Source organism: Phyllobates terribilis, unplaced genomic scaffold (assembly GCF_046119375.1).
Source record: "Phyllobates terribilis strain yellow unplaced genomic scaffold, ASM4611937v1 Scaffold_4__5_contigs__length_816908805, whole genome shotgun sequence".
Classification (NCBI taxonomy): domain Eukaryota; kingdom Metazoa; phylum Chordata; class Amphibia; order Anura; family Dendrobatidae; genus Phyllobates; species Phyllobates terribilis.
This window is the reverse complement of record NW_027362764.1, coordinates 191,674,675-191,689,935: the sequence shown is the minus strand read 5'-3', so window position 1 is coordinate 191,689,935 and position 15,261 is coordinate 191,674,675.

The following is a 15,261-nucleotide window of genomic DNA, read 5'->3' as shown; positions in this document are numbered from 1 at the left end:
TGTGGACGGCAGAGGAAAATTGATGAAAGGTTGCAATACAGGATAGTCCGGATGGTGGATAAGCAGCCCTGGGCAAATGCTCAGTTTGTTGTCATATTCAATGACAGCTGTGGGTGTAAACTATGCTGGGCTTATTAGCTATGCAATTATTCATTATGACTTATAACTCACGGCCTCATTGATTCATTATCCACATAACTGCAATTTTTTAAAAAAAGTATATTTTCATCCAAAATGTTAAATTGACCAGAAGTTAAAGAGGACCTCTCAAATGGGGCCAGTGTTTGCTCATTTTTATTTCCTGCTTTTTCCCTGAATATTATGGCCCCGATTCACCACTTGCAGATTTTTTTAAGTCACATATTTTATTTTTTGTCTATTGGTATTAGTTGCCTTTTTTGATGACAAATTCATCAAAATGGCCCATGAGAGTCATGAATTTGGCGTAATGTCAGAAATGGATTTTTTTCCTGTCTTGAACTGCTTTTGTTACATTTGTAACATCAGCAGAAGAAAAATCAAGAAAAATCAGGAGACCACATATAAAATTTGCTTAAAAAGGCACAAATAGAATAATGAATTGGGTGCAAACGTAAAAATGCAGAAAACACAAAAATAGGCAAAAATCAGGTGGCAAGCCATTGAGGAATCAGGTCCTATGTTTGTTTGTTTTTTTTGTTTAAATACAGATACAGAAATATGGGCCTTTTCATTTAGAGGTAATTTTTTGGTCTTTGAAAGGGGCATGGCTCACAAAATTTTCCAGGGGCATGTCTTTAGGCTTCTCTGCATAATCACCCTGCGGGCAACACCACCTTGTAAAGTTCATAAAAATAGCACAAAAAAGGCCCATATTTCTGGAATAGTATAGAAAATGTAAAGAAAAAAAAGAAATGAAAAACTCAAGGGAGCCTCAGGAATAAAATAAGAGCAAAAACTGCCCACTTTTGATCCGGTGACAGGTCTTCATTAACTACATTTTGGTTGTTGCTCTATTATGTTAGTTTTTCTTCTATGACAAATTTCTGTTTTCGCACAACAGGAGTAGAGCAATATAGATTGCCAATTTTGCAGTAATTTCTCAGAGATCAACCAACTGCCATTTAGCCAGCATTCATCAATAGCTAAGTCACAAATGAATGAGATTTTATATGATAAGAAAAACAAAGGTTGTTTTTTTTCAGTAAATGCACCAGACCTGTCAATGGGTGTGTATGTTCCTGTAGCATAGCTCTGTAGAAGTAAATTAAGCTGATCTGTAATACCACACATAACCTGTAGACCGGTTTTGAAGAGCATTTTTGGAAAATAGAAGCCATGTTTTTCCACTCCTGTACATCTTCTTTAACTATTAAGTGCAAAGATAGTAATTAAAATACAACAACAAATGCATGCAATTCTAGTTGACAAAAAAGGTATGTACACACAACATCAGGCAGCCAAAAATGTCCAGTTTTCAAGAAGAAGATGCTTTAGGAATACCTCCTTTTCTCTGGAGCTTTGCATATGTTTTACTGTTTTTGGTCATTTCCAGAGTGCTATTTTGATGTTTTCACGACTTGCGTTCGATTTTAGTCTTTTTTGGTGCATCTTTTGTACTGCCATTTTCCAGACATTGTTTTTAACTCCATTCAACAATGAAGAAACTGCTAGTGGTTTTTAAAGCCAAAAGAAGACAAAAATTTTCAAGACCCCTGTGCACCTTTGGAGCTTTTCTATCAACTTGTATTGTAAGTATGGAGCATCTTCAGAACAAAAGTTTACAGCTGTGTTCTCTGCAGCATTTCTGTGCAGGAATCACTAGTACCAGCCAGAATGCAAATATTGCTCACAGCATTATTGGAGCAAGAAAAACAGAAGTTATTACAACTAGTGATGAGCGAGCATGCTCGTTACTAGAGATTTACGAGCATGCTCGGGTGTTTTCCGAGTGTCTTTGGCATGCTCGAATGTTATGTTTGAGTCACTGCGTGTGCATGATTTGTGACTATTTGACAGCTTTAATACGTGCGAGGAATGCCTGTTTGTTAGGCATTCCTCACATGTATTAAATCTGTGAAACAGTCGCAAATCGTGCACACGCAGTGATTCAAACATAACATTCGAACACTCCGCAAATACTCGGCGAGCACCCGAGCGTGCTCACCGAAAGGGTTAACAATACATGCTCGCTCATCACTAATAACAACCTCTGCTCTTTCAAGTAAGATGATACCAGCCCCATGGCCACAATTTGATGACAGCGTCAGGACAATATAATTATAAATTGCATTCTTATTGTTATTTTAAAAGTATTTATTTTCCTAATAAAAATGCGTCATCTCCACCATGATCAGTTAGAGCATTTTCTGCGTGGAAATAGTTAAACAGACTCTTTACATTGAAATGTCTAGTTTGTAAAAGCAAATGCTATATTCAATCACAATCAACGCTTCTGCATGAAAGGTTTTTTTCCAGACACAGTAGATTCTAAATTGTACAGACAGAATTACAATGATTCCTAAAAAAAAGGGATTAGAAAATAGGAAATTTATTTTAGCTCTGCCAGAAAGAAAAAGGACTGAACATACTAAAATTGATTAGATGTTTGAGCCACTACCATCACACAAAAAACTCCTAGCCCATCAGTGTGAAGGCCATAGTGTATCTGTACTAAAATAGTTACTGTTATCAAAAGGATGTTATTATTTAGCCATTTACAACTTGTTATTTTTTTAAATAGACATTGAGAGAAGCATTGAATAGATTTCAGAGATGTACAAGAAATACATTGAAGTTTGTATCACAAAAGACTGAATCCTTCTTAGAAGTTACAAGTTACATTTTGCCATTCTTATATATTGGTGATGGAGTTTCTCTTTATTATTCTCTTTTTTATGCTTTGTTTGAAATGTCAAATCTCCAGCAATGCTTCCTTGCCTTGTTTCTTTTTTATTGTTCTCAGCCATCGCTTTTAATGATCCATGCTTCCTGGGGCATGTCCTAAGGCAAATCATTTTTCTGCAATCATTATCTATATATGTTAGACAGAAGGCTTCACCTTCTAGTATTTGCTTGTTCACTTGTCATGAAATGTGAGCCGACAAAAAGTGATATGATTTTCCTTGATGAATCGCATTCTTCCGTAATAGTGCACAACGCTTTAAAAGGTGTCTTGAGCATCAAACCAGTTTTTGTCTTAGATTTGTCTAGGGTATGCCAGAAGCATAAAATGAATACAATTCAAGATGATTAGTATAGGTTAAAAAAAATTACGGGAATATTGAGATGAGAGAATTAAAGGGATGTGTGTTATTAAAATCGGACAGTACAATGAGTAATAGACCGATTCTGATGACAGTTTTTTCACATGAACCGAGTATCCTTGTGAGAATAACACAGCATGCACTATTCTCTTCCGTATTTCAGGTGAGACTCGCATTTTTAATTCTATGGTTATTAGTGTTGAGCGAACATGCTCGACACTGCTCGGTACTCACCCGAGCATCACGCTACTTGGGATGTTCGGCGAGCACCGAGCATTTCCGGGTTACTCGGGCGGGAGCTCGGGTCTCCGCCCTGCATGTTTGGCGCTCTTTACAGAGCCAATGAACATGCAGGGATTGCCAGCCAGTCACTGTAATGCTGCAGCCATGTTGGTTGTGGGCATTACAGTGATTGGCTGGCCGCACAGCGTCACCTCGAGTATTTAAAACCGGGTGCCGCCATCTTGGACACAGTTGCTCCGGATTAGACAGTGTAGAGACAGCGCTGCTTATTTAGGGAGAGATATAAACTGCGAAATAGTTAGTGTAGGGTCTGTAAAGGCTGCCAGAACAAACAAACAGTCCTTTTCAGGACTAATATCCATCCCAGATACCAGGCAGGCAGGCTGTATAGGAGACACAGTGGTTATACCAGCAAACGCTGAATTACAGTCCTGTGTGCTCCTGTTGCTGAAATTGCTGGACTTAGCACCAGGTGGCAGGGGCCATGAAAAATCCTTTTTTTTTCATCTAAATCCTCCTTTTTTTTTTCTCCTTCACACTGTACAAATACCCGTCTTATTAACCTTTTGGTGTGCCCCCCCCCCAAAAAAAAGCGTGTCTCTGATTTTTCAGACACAAATATAACTGTTGAAAATAGTCTGGTGTAGGCTAGAGAAACAGAAGTGTTGTTTTGCACTTACACGGTTCAAACCTATGTATTATCGATTTTGGGCCATTTGTATCTAAAAAAAAAACTGTTTGAGTGTGTCGATCACTGTTCAGCCGCAAATATCTCTATTTAAAAAAGTGTGGTATAACCCAGTAAACAATAACTGTGGTTTTGCCATCCCACGGTAAAAAATCTCTATTATTCAGCTTTTGGTAGTTTTTTCCGTAAAGAAAAACAGTAGTGTCTCCTGACTTTTGTGACGCAAAAATATATCTGTTGAAAATAGTCTTGTGTAGGCCCGACATCCCAGTGTGGTTTTGCAGTTCCATGGGTCAAATCGCTGTACTATCCAGTTTTGGGCCTTTGGTATCTAAAAAAAAGCAGTTTGAGTGTGTCGCTCACTGTTCAGCCGCAAATATCTCTATTTAAAAAAGTGTGGCATACCCCAGTAAACAATAACTGTGGTTTTGCCATCCCACGGTAAAAAATCTCTATTATTCAGCTTTTGGTAGTTTTTTCCGTAAAGAAAAACAGTAGTGTCTCCTGACTGTTGTGACACAAAAATATATCTGTTGAAAATAGTCTTGTGTAGGCCCGACATCCCAGTGTGGTTTCACAGTTCCACGGGTCAAATCGCTGTAGTATCCAGTTTTGGGCCTTTGGTATCTAAGAAAAAAATCACTTTGAGTGTGTCGCTCACTGTTCAGCCGCAAATATCTCTATTTAAAAAAGTGTGGTATTCCCCAGTAAACAATAACTGTGGTTTTGCCATCCCAAGGTAAAAAATCTCTATTATTCAGCTTTTGGTTGTTTTTTCCATAAAGAAAAACTGTAGTGTCTCCTGACTGTTGTGACACAAAAATATATCTGTTGAAAATAGTCTTGTGTAGGCCTAACATCCCAGTGTGGTTTCGCAGTTCCATGGGTCAAATCGCTGTACTATCCAGTTTTGGGCCTTTGGTATCTAAAAAAAAGCAGTTTGAGGGTGTCGCTCACTGTTCAGCTGCAAATATCTCTATTTAAAAAAGTGTGGTATACCCCAGTAAACAATAACTGTGGTTTTGCCATCCCACGGTAAAAAAATCTCTATTATTCAACTTTTGGTAGTTTTTTCCGTAAAGAAAAACAGTAGTGTCTCCTGACTGTTGTAACACAAAAATATATCTGTTGAAAATAGTCTTGTGTAGGCCCGACATCCCAGTGTGTTTTCGCAGTTCCATGGGTCAAATCGCTGTACTATCCAGTTTTGGGCCTTTGGTATCTAAAAAAAAAAGCAGTTTGAGTGTGTCGCTCACTGTTCAGCCGCAAATGTCTCTATTTAAAAAAGTGTGGTATTCCCCAGTAAACAATAACTGTGGTTTTGCCATCCCACGGTAAAAAATCTCTATTATTCAGCTTTTGGTAGTTTTTTCCGCAAAGAAAAACTGTAGTGTCTCGTGACTTTTGTGACACAAAAATATATCTGTTGAAAATAGTCTTGTGTAGGCCCGACATCCCAGTGTGGTCTCGCAGTTCCACGGGTCAAATCGCTGTACTATCCAGTTTTGGGCCTTTGGTATCTAAAAAAAAAAAGCAGTTTGAGTGTGTCGCTCACTGTTCAGCCGCAAATATCTCTATTTAAAAAAGTGTGGTATTCCCCAGTAAACAATAACTGTGGTTTTGCCATTCCACGGTAAAAAATCTCTATTATTCAGCTTTTGGTAGTTTTTTCCGTAAAGAAAAACATTAGTGTCTCCTGACTGTTGTGACACAAAAATATTTCTGTTGAAAATAGTTTTGTGTAGGCCTGACATCCCAGTGTGGTTTCGCAGTTCCATGGGTCAAATCGCTGTACTATCCATTTTTGGGCCTTTGGTATCTAAAAAAAAAGCGGTTTGAGTGTGTCGCTCACTGTTCAGCCGCAAATATCTCAATTTAAAAAAGTGTGGTATACCCCAGTAAACAATAACTGTGGTTTTGCCATACCATGGGAAAAAATCTCTATTATTCAGGTTTTGGTATATTTTCCCTAAAGAAAAACAGTAGTGTCTCCTGACTGCTGTGACACAAAAATATATCTGTTGAAAATAGTCTTGTGTAGGCCCGACATCCCAGTGTGGTTTCGCAGTTCCACGGGTCAAATCGCTGTACTCTCCAGTTTTGGGCCTTTGGTATCGAAAAAAAAAAGCAGTTTGAGTGTGTCGCTCACTGTTCAGACGCAAATATCTCTATTTAAAAAGTGTGGTATACCCCAGTAAATAATAACTGTGGTTTTGCCACCCCACAGTAAAAAATCTCTATTATTCAGCTTTTGGTAGTTTTTTCCGTAAAGAAAAACAGTAGTGTCTCCTGACTGTTGTGACACAAAAATATATCTGTTGAAAATAGTCTTGTGTAGGCCCGACATCCCAGTGTGGTTTCGCAGTTCCACGGGTCAAATCGCTGTACTATCCAGTTTTGGGCCTTTGGTATCTAAAAAAAAAGCAGTTTGAGTGTGTCGCTCACTGTTCAGCCGCAAATATCTCTATTTAAAAAAGTGTGGTATACCCCAGTAAACAATTACTGTGGTTTTGCCATCCCACGGTAAAAAATCTCTATTACTCAGGTTTTGGTATATTTTCCGTAAAGAAAAACAGTAGTGTCTCCTGACTGTTGTGACACAAAAATATATCTGTTGAAAATAGTCTTGTGTAGGCCCGACATCCCAGTGTGGTTTCGCAGTTCCATGGGTCAAATCACTGTAGTATCCAGTTTTGGGCCCTTGGTATCTAAAAAAAAAGCAGTTTGAGTGTGTCGCTCACTGTTCAGCCGCAAATATCTCTATTTAAAAAATGTGGTATACCCCAGTAAATAATAACTGTGGTTTTGCCATCCCACGGTAAAAAATCTCTATTATTCAGCTTTTGGTAGTTTTTTCCGTAAAGAAAAACAATAGTGTCTCCTGACTGTTGTGACACAAAAATATATCTGTTGAAATAGTCTTGTGTAGGCCCGACATCCCAGTGTGGTTTCGCAGTTCCACGGGTCAAATCGCTGTACTATCCAGTTTTGGGCCTTTGGTATCTAAAAAAAAAGCAGTTTGAGTGTGTCGCTCACTGTTCAGCCGCAAATATCTCTATTTAAAAAAGTGTGGTATACCCCAGTAAACAATAACTGTGGTTTTGCCACACCATGGTAAAAAATCTCTATTATTCAGGTTTTGGTATATTTTCCGTAAAGAAAAACAGTAGTGTCTCCTGACTGTTGTGACACAAAAATATATCTGTTGAAAATAGTCTTGTGTAGGCCCGACATCCCAGTGAGGTTTCGCAGTCCCACGGGTCAAATAACTGTACTATCCAGTTTTGGGCCTTTGGTATCTAAAAAAAAAGCAGTTTGAGTGTGTCGCTCACTGTTCAGCCGCAAATATCTCTATTTAAAAAAGTGTCGTATACCCCAGTAAACAATTACTGTGGTTTTGCCATCCCACGGTAAAAAATCTCTATTACTCAGGTTTTGGTATATTTTCCGTAAAGAAAAACAGTAGTGTCTCCTGACTGTTGTGACACAAAAATATATCTGTTGAAAATAGTCTTGTGTAGGCCCGACATCCCAGTGAGGTTTCGCAGTTCCACGGGTCAAATAACTGTACTATCCAGTTTTGGGCCTTTGGTATCTAAAAAAAAAGCAGTTTGAGTGAGTCGCTCACTGTTCAGCCTCAAATATCTCTATTTAAAAAAGTGTGGTATACCCCAGTAAACAATAACTGTGGTTTTGCCATCCCATGGTAGAAAATCTCTATTATTCAGGTTTTGGTATATTTTCCGTAAAGAAAAACAGTAGTGTCTCCTGACTAGAGATGAGCGTTGTTCTACTCGAACTGTTCGCCAATCTCAAATTCGAGCTGTTTTGGGCGGTGTTCGAGCCGGTCGGCAAACACGAACAATTTGAGAAAAATTCGGCTGTTCGAGGTTATGTTCGATAACTGTTCGTGCACCAAAATCATAACTGGATTTTTTCTCAGTAATGATGAAAATTAATGTTAATACGCAGTTTGAGTGTACAGCGGGGCGGGGGGAGGGGCAGGGGATGGATCTCTGCAGGAACAATGAAGATCTCTATTTTTTTTTCTCTTTCCCGCATTTGCAGTGGGGAGGTGCAATCTGTCAGCCTATCAGCAGCGCACACACGGAGCGAAGTGCTTTTTTTCACACAAGCAAGGGCATGTGTCATTGGCAGTGTATGTCACATGTCCTTGCCCTATAAGACCAAGCCATTTTCCCCGTCGCCACCATTTTCTCACTGCTGCAGCTGCGTGTTAGACGGCACCGCTGTTGCTGTGTGCGCTATACCTTGTTAATTTCAAGCCAATTTTCGCACAAATATACAGATAGCTTGGGAGTAGGGAATAGTTGTGATTGCAGTCCTTTTAAGGACTAGGTTACAGCATTTCCTACGACTTTTATCAAGCAGGTCTGTGCTCTTAAATAGATAGATTGTGGGAGTAAAGACTAATTGTAATTGGAGTCCTTTTCAGGACTAGGTTACATCAGTTCCTATCAGTTTTTGCCAGGCAGGTCTGTGCCAGTGCTGTGCAAGTTTTTTTCACAGCATTTGGCTGAATCTAGCAAAGCTAATCCTTTTTGGCCTATTGCAGAGTGTGTTAGTCAGTGGAGTAGCCTATCTGTGTTGCAAGATATACCACCTGTGTATAGAATACCAATTTTTTTACTGCACCTAGTGAAGTAAAATCTTTTGGGCATAGCATCATTCTATTAGTCCATCTATACTGACCTCCATCAGGTTGCAAACTGAATATCATTTTTTTCTGCATCTAGCTCTGAAAAAATATTTGGGCTTCTAGCGGTGTGTGGGACTTGGTCTATTAGTCCATCTATACTGACCTCCATCAGGTTGCAAATTAAAAATAATTTTTTTCTGCATCTAGCTCTGAAAAAATATTTGGGCTTCTAGCAGTGTGTGGGACTTGGTCTATTAGTCCATCTATACTGACCTCCATCAGGTTGCAAATTAAAAATAATTTTTTTCCTTCATTTATCTCTGAAAAAATATTTGGGCTTCTAGCAGCGTGTGGGACTTGTTCTATTAGTCCATCTATACTGACCTCCATCAGGTTGCAAATTAAAAATAATTTTTTTCTGCATCTAGCTCTGAAAAAATATTTGGGCTTCTAGCAGTGTGTGGGACTTGGTCTATTAGTCCATCTATACTGACCTCCATCAGGTTGCAAATTAAAAATAATTTTTTTCTGCATCTAGCTCTGAAAAAATATTTGGGCTTCTAGCAGTGTGTGGGACTTGGTCTATTAGTCCATCTATACTGACCTCCATCAGGTTGCAAATTGAATAAAAAAATTTTCTGCATCTAGCTCTGAAAAAATATTTGGGCTTCTAGCGGTGTGTGGGACTTGGTCTATTAGTCCATCTATACTGACCTCCATCAGGTTGCAAATTAAAAATAATTTTTTTCTGCATCTAGCTCTGAAAAAATATTTGGGCTTCTAGCAGTGTGTGGGACTTGGTCTATTAGTCCATCTATACTGACCTCCATCAGGTTGCAAATTAAAAATAATTTTTTTCTTCATTTAGCTCTGAAAAAATATTTGGGCTTCTAGCAGTGTGTGGGACTTGTTCTATTAGTCCTTCTATACTGACCTCCAGCAGGTTGCAAATTGAATATAATTTTTTTCTGCATCTAGCTCTGAAAAAATATTTGGGCTTCTAGCGGTGTGTGGGACTTGGTCTATTAGTCCATCTATACTGACCTCCATCAGGTTGCAAATTAAAAATAATTTTTTTTCTGCATCTAGCTCTGAAAAAATATTTGGGCTTCTAGCAGTGTGTGGGACTTGGTCTATTAGTCCATCTATACTGACCTCCATCAGGTTGCAAATTAAAAATAATTTTTTTCTGCATCTAGCTCTGAAAAAATATTTGGGCTTCTAGCAGTGTGTGGGACTTGGTCTATTAGTCCATCTATACTGACCTCCATCAGGTTGCAAATTGAATAAAAAAATTTTCTGCATCTAGCTCTGAAAAAATATTTGGGCTTCTAGCGGTGTGTGGGACTAGGTCTATTAGTCCATCTATACTGACCTCCATCAGGTTGCAAATTAAAAATAATTTTTTTCTGCATCTAGCTCTGAAAAAATATTTGGGCTTCTAGCAGTGTGTGGGACTTGGTCTATTAGTCCATCTATACTGACCTCCATCAGGTTGCAAATTAAAAATAATTTTTTTCTTCATTTAGCTCTGAAAAAATATTTGGGCTTCTAGCAGTGTGTGGGACTTGTTCTATTAGTCCTTCTATACTGACCTCCAGCAGGTTGCAAATTGAATATAATTTTTTTCTGCATCTAGCTCTGAAAAAATATTTGGGCTTCTAGCGGTGTGTGGGACTTGGTCTATTAGTCCATCTATACTGACCTCCATCAGGTTGCAAATTAAAAATAATTTTTTTCTGCATCTAGCTCTGAAAAAATATTTGGGCTTCTAGCAGTGTGTGGGACTTGGTCTATTAGTCCATCTATACTGACCTCCATCAGGTTGCAAATTGAATAAAAAAATTTTCTGCATCTAGCTCTGAAAAAATATTTGGGCTTCTAGCGGTGTGTGGGACTTGGTCTATTAGTCCATCTATACTGACCTCCATCAGGTTGCAAATTAAAAATAATTTTTTTCTGCATCTAACCCAGCCAATAGTTTTGGCCTAATACCACAGTTTGGCCACTCAGCTCTGCTCGGTTACCATCCATTGTTTTTTTGTGCAAACAACTCCAGAGTTGTGAATTAGTTAACCACCAAAATGAGTGGAAAAAGGCCTGCTGCTGGTGGAAAGGGGAATAGGCGTGTTGGAAAGGGAAAAAAAGGTTGTGTCCGTGGGGTAGGTGCAGAAGAAAGACCATCTTCCAGCCAAACTAAAATGTCTACTTCTTTTAGCGGACAATGTGATAAGATCCCTTTCTTACGGCCACGCCAATCGCTACAAATTCCAGATGAGGCACAAAAACAGCAGGTGCTTCAACGGATATCAAGTGCTCCTTTAAGTGGGCTCTCCTCCACATCAACTTCAACATCACAAATACTCCAGTCCTCAAAGGTGTCACCCAAATCGCACTTGCTTCCTCACAGCTCCCAAATCTCCAGCTGCCCGTCTGAGTATGAGGTAGAACAGATGGTTGAGTCTGCAGAGCTGTTTACTCATACTATAGCCTGGGAATCAGAGGTCGACTCCAGCGCTTCTGTGAATCCAGACGAGGAAATGATCTGCACTGATGCCCAGAATATTTATGAGTCGGATCCAGGACCAGACGCAGAAGGTTCTGACCATAATGTAGACCCTCATTCCCAAACTGTAACTCCTGTTGGTGGAGACAATGAGGAAGACGATGATAAGACTCAAATACCTGATTGGAGCGACAACTTTAGTTTTTTGTCAGGGCAGGAACAGGTTGGCTCTGAGGACGACGGGTGTGATAACGCACAGGGTGATGATGATGAGGTCGGAGATCCCACTTACTGTCAACCCACAGTCAGCCAAGAGATGAGGTCAGCAGAGGAGGTGGAGGAAGATGCTAGTGACGACGAGGTCAGGTTGCGCCTTCCTGGACAGAGACGTAGTACTGGAAGCACGTCAACAACTGCATCCTCAAACACAACTCTGCCTCTCACCACAAGTCGTGGTGGCTCTTCAGGTCGCATGGGTGCTAAGCCTTGCATTGCCTGGGCATTTTTTCAGATCGATAAAGATGACCCAACTCGTGTTATCTGTAACATTTGTCAGCAAAAGCTAAGTAGAGGCCAAAAAATACATAGTTTGAGTACTTCATGCATGAACCGGCACATGGACATGAAGCATAAGTTGCAGTGGGAAGCTCAGTGTGCTACAATGCGGCCTAGCCGGCCGGGCCAACCACCGTCTGCCATATCTTGTGCATCCGCGGCCTCTTCATCCTCTGTGACTGGGGGGACAGCAGTCACACCTGTTTTGGGGCGCAGACCTGCCACCTCTTTACCCGCAACAGCCAGCGTGATTGGCAGGTCATCATTTTCTTTGGAGGTGGTAACACCAGCTGGTCTTGAGCGCTGTCCGACATCGATAGCACCACCTTTGGATCAAGGCAACCTAACATGTCCGCCTGCATCTTCCTCACAGACCGGCAGTTTGCCGGGGACACCCTTATCAACCCCGTCTAAGCACAATAGCCAGCCCTCGGTCCCTCAGATGTGGACAAGTAAAAGACCATTTCCTCCTAGCCATGAGAAAGCTAAGAGGTTGAATTTCACCATCTGCAAGCTCTTGGCTACAGAAATGCTGCCTTTCCGCCTGGTGGACACAGAGGATTTTCGAGACCTAATGTCCGTCGCAGTGCCCCAGTACCAGATGCCCAGTCGGCACTACTTCTCAAAGAAAGGTGTGCCTGCGCTCCACCAGCATGTCGCACACAACATCACCGCTTCTTTGAGAAACTCTGTGTGTGACAGGGTGCATTTCACCACAGACACTTGGACGAGTAGGCATGGACAGGGGCGTTACATGTCGCTGACTGGGCACTGGATAACTATGGTGACAGCAGGACAAGGGGCTGCTGTCCAAGTCTTGCCGTCCCCACGAGTTGTGCGTCAATCCTCTTTATGTCAAAGTTCCTCCACTGCTTCTGCCTCCTCAACCTCCTCTCGGTCTTCCACCTGCACCCAAAGCCTGTCTGGTCATGCCACAAGCTTTCTAACTGCGCAGAAGGGATCCTGCACACCTCCTTACTATGCTGGCAGTAGGGCTCAACGTCATCAGGCGGTTTTTACATTGAAATGTCTGGGAAATGTGAGTCACACAGCTGAGGAGTTGTGGTCAGCTCTGGAGAACCAATTTCATGAATGGTTGTCTCCACTGGACCTGAAACCAGGGAAGGCCGTGTGCGACAATGCTGCAAACCTGGGTGCGGCCCTTCGCCGGGGCAATGTCACACACGTGCCTTGTATGGCTCACGTGTTGAACCTGGTTGTCCAGCAATTTTTAGCCCACTATCCCAGACTAGATGGCCTTCTGCAGAGGGCACGGTCGCTGTGTGCTCACTTCCGCCGTTCGCATCCCGCAGCTCAGTGACTTACATCTCTACAGAAGTCGTTGGGCCTGCCACTTCACCGGCTAAAATGCGATGTGCCTACCCGGTGGAATTCAACTCTGCACATGTTGCAGCGACTGTGGCAGCACCGACAAGCCCTGGTGCAATACGTTCTGACGTATAGCCTGGGCCAACGAGATTCAGAGGTGGGGCAAATCACGCTGGAGGAGTGGTCTCAGATCAGGGACCTATGCACCCTTCTGCACAGTTTTGAAATGGCGACGAAGATGTTTAGTACTGACGATGCCATTATCAGCATGACTATTCCGGTGATTTACATGCTGGAGCACATGTTAAACAGAATTCGGAGTCAGGTGGTGGCACAAGAGGAGGTGGAGGAAGTAGAGGAGGAGGAGTTGTATGCGGAAGGGCTAACAGCTGCAAGGTCCAGACGGTCGGCAGCACCAAGGCGGCAGGCATGTGAGGGTGGGGGAGATGATTTTACCAGGGCGCATGGTAGCAGCCAAACTAGTGAGGAAGGTGCAGGAGCCCAGGAAGAAGTGGAGGACGAACTGATGGAAGACTCATCAGATGAGGGAGACCTTGATCACATTTCTGTTGTGCGAGGTTGGGGGGAGAGGACAGAGGAAGGAAGCATGATTGTTACCTCGCCACCAACACAACAGGGACTTGGTGCTCCTGGATGCGCAACACACATGAGTGCCTTCTTGCTGCACTACCTGCAACATGACCCTCGAATTGTGAGAATTAGAAATAATCCTGACTACTGGGTTGCCACACTGTTAGATCCCCGGTACAAAAGTAAATTTGCAGAAATTATTCCTGCCATAGAAAGGGATGCACGCATGCAGGAGTATCAGCAGAGACTGTTGCAGAATCTTACATGTGCTTTTCCACAAAATACCAGTGGTGCACGTAGTGAATCTCACAGTTCCAACTTGCCAACCGTGGGACCGTCAAGTGTTCAGCACTCAAACCGTAACAGAACCACAGTATCTGCTGGTAACATCAATTTTGCGGAATCATTTCACCACTTTTTTAGCCCATCCTTTGCAAGGCCACAGGAGACAAGAAGTCTGACACATAGTCAACGCCTAGAGATGATGGTACAGGAGTATCTCCAAGTAAACATTGAAGCCACGACTGTGTCACTGGACCCTTGCTCTTTTCGGGCTTCCAATCTGGATAAATGGCCGGAGCTAGCCACTTACGCCTTGGAGATCTTGTCATGCCCCGCAGCCAGCGTTCTGTCTGAACGTGTGTTCAGCACTGCTGGTGGTGTGCTGACAGATAAGCGCACGCGGCTCTCCACTGATAATGTAGACAGACTCACGTTCATAAAGATGAACAAATCATGGATCCGAAACGACTTTTCTACCCCTGTGTCATCCTGGGGAGAGTAAAAGCTTGATGATTGGTTAAAATCACCCTACCAACCGTTTTAAGCTTTCAAATTACTAATCATGTTTATCTGTATCTTGACTGGAAAATAATTTGGGCTTTGTAGCAGTGTGCAGCACTGATCCTATTAGGCCATCTATAATAAGCTTCACCAGATTTAAAATTAAAAATAATTTTTAGCTGCATCTAGCCCGGAAAATAATTTTGGGGCTCCGAGATGCGCAAGACACATAAGTGCCTTCTTGCTGCACTACCTGCAGCATGACCCTCATATTGTCAGAATTTGAAGTAATCATGACTACTGGGTTGCCACACTCTTAGATCCCCCAAACTTTTCGATCTACCTTTTCATTTTAATAAAGACCAAAAAAATGGTCATTTTTGAAATTATAAGCATTAGCAGGTTGTTAGAAACTGAAATCAAACAGTTTTCAACTCAAAACTTTATTCTAGGTGATGTTACATTTTCACATAGGACCCCTTGTTCGAAAGGAGCTTCTGAACTCTCTCGTCCATTGAATTTGTCAGGTTTTGGATGGTTTCTGCTTCAATTGTTTTGCATGAGGACAGAATACCCTCCCAGAGCTGTTGCTTAGATGTGAACTGCCTCCCGCCATCATAGACACTCCTTTTAATGATGCTCCAAAGGTTCTGAATGGGGT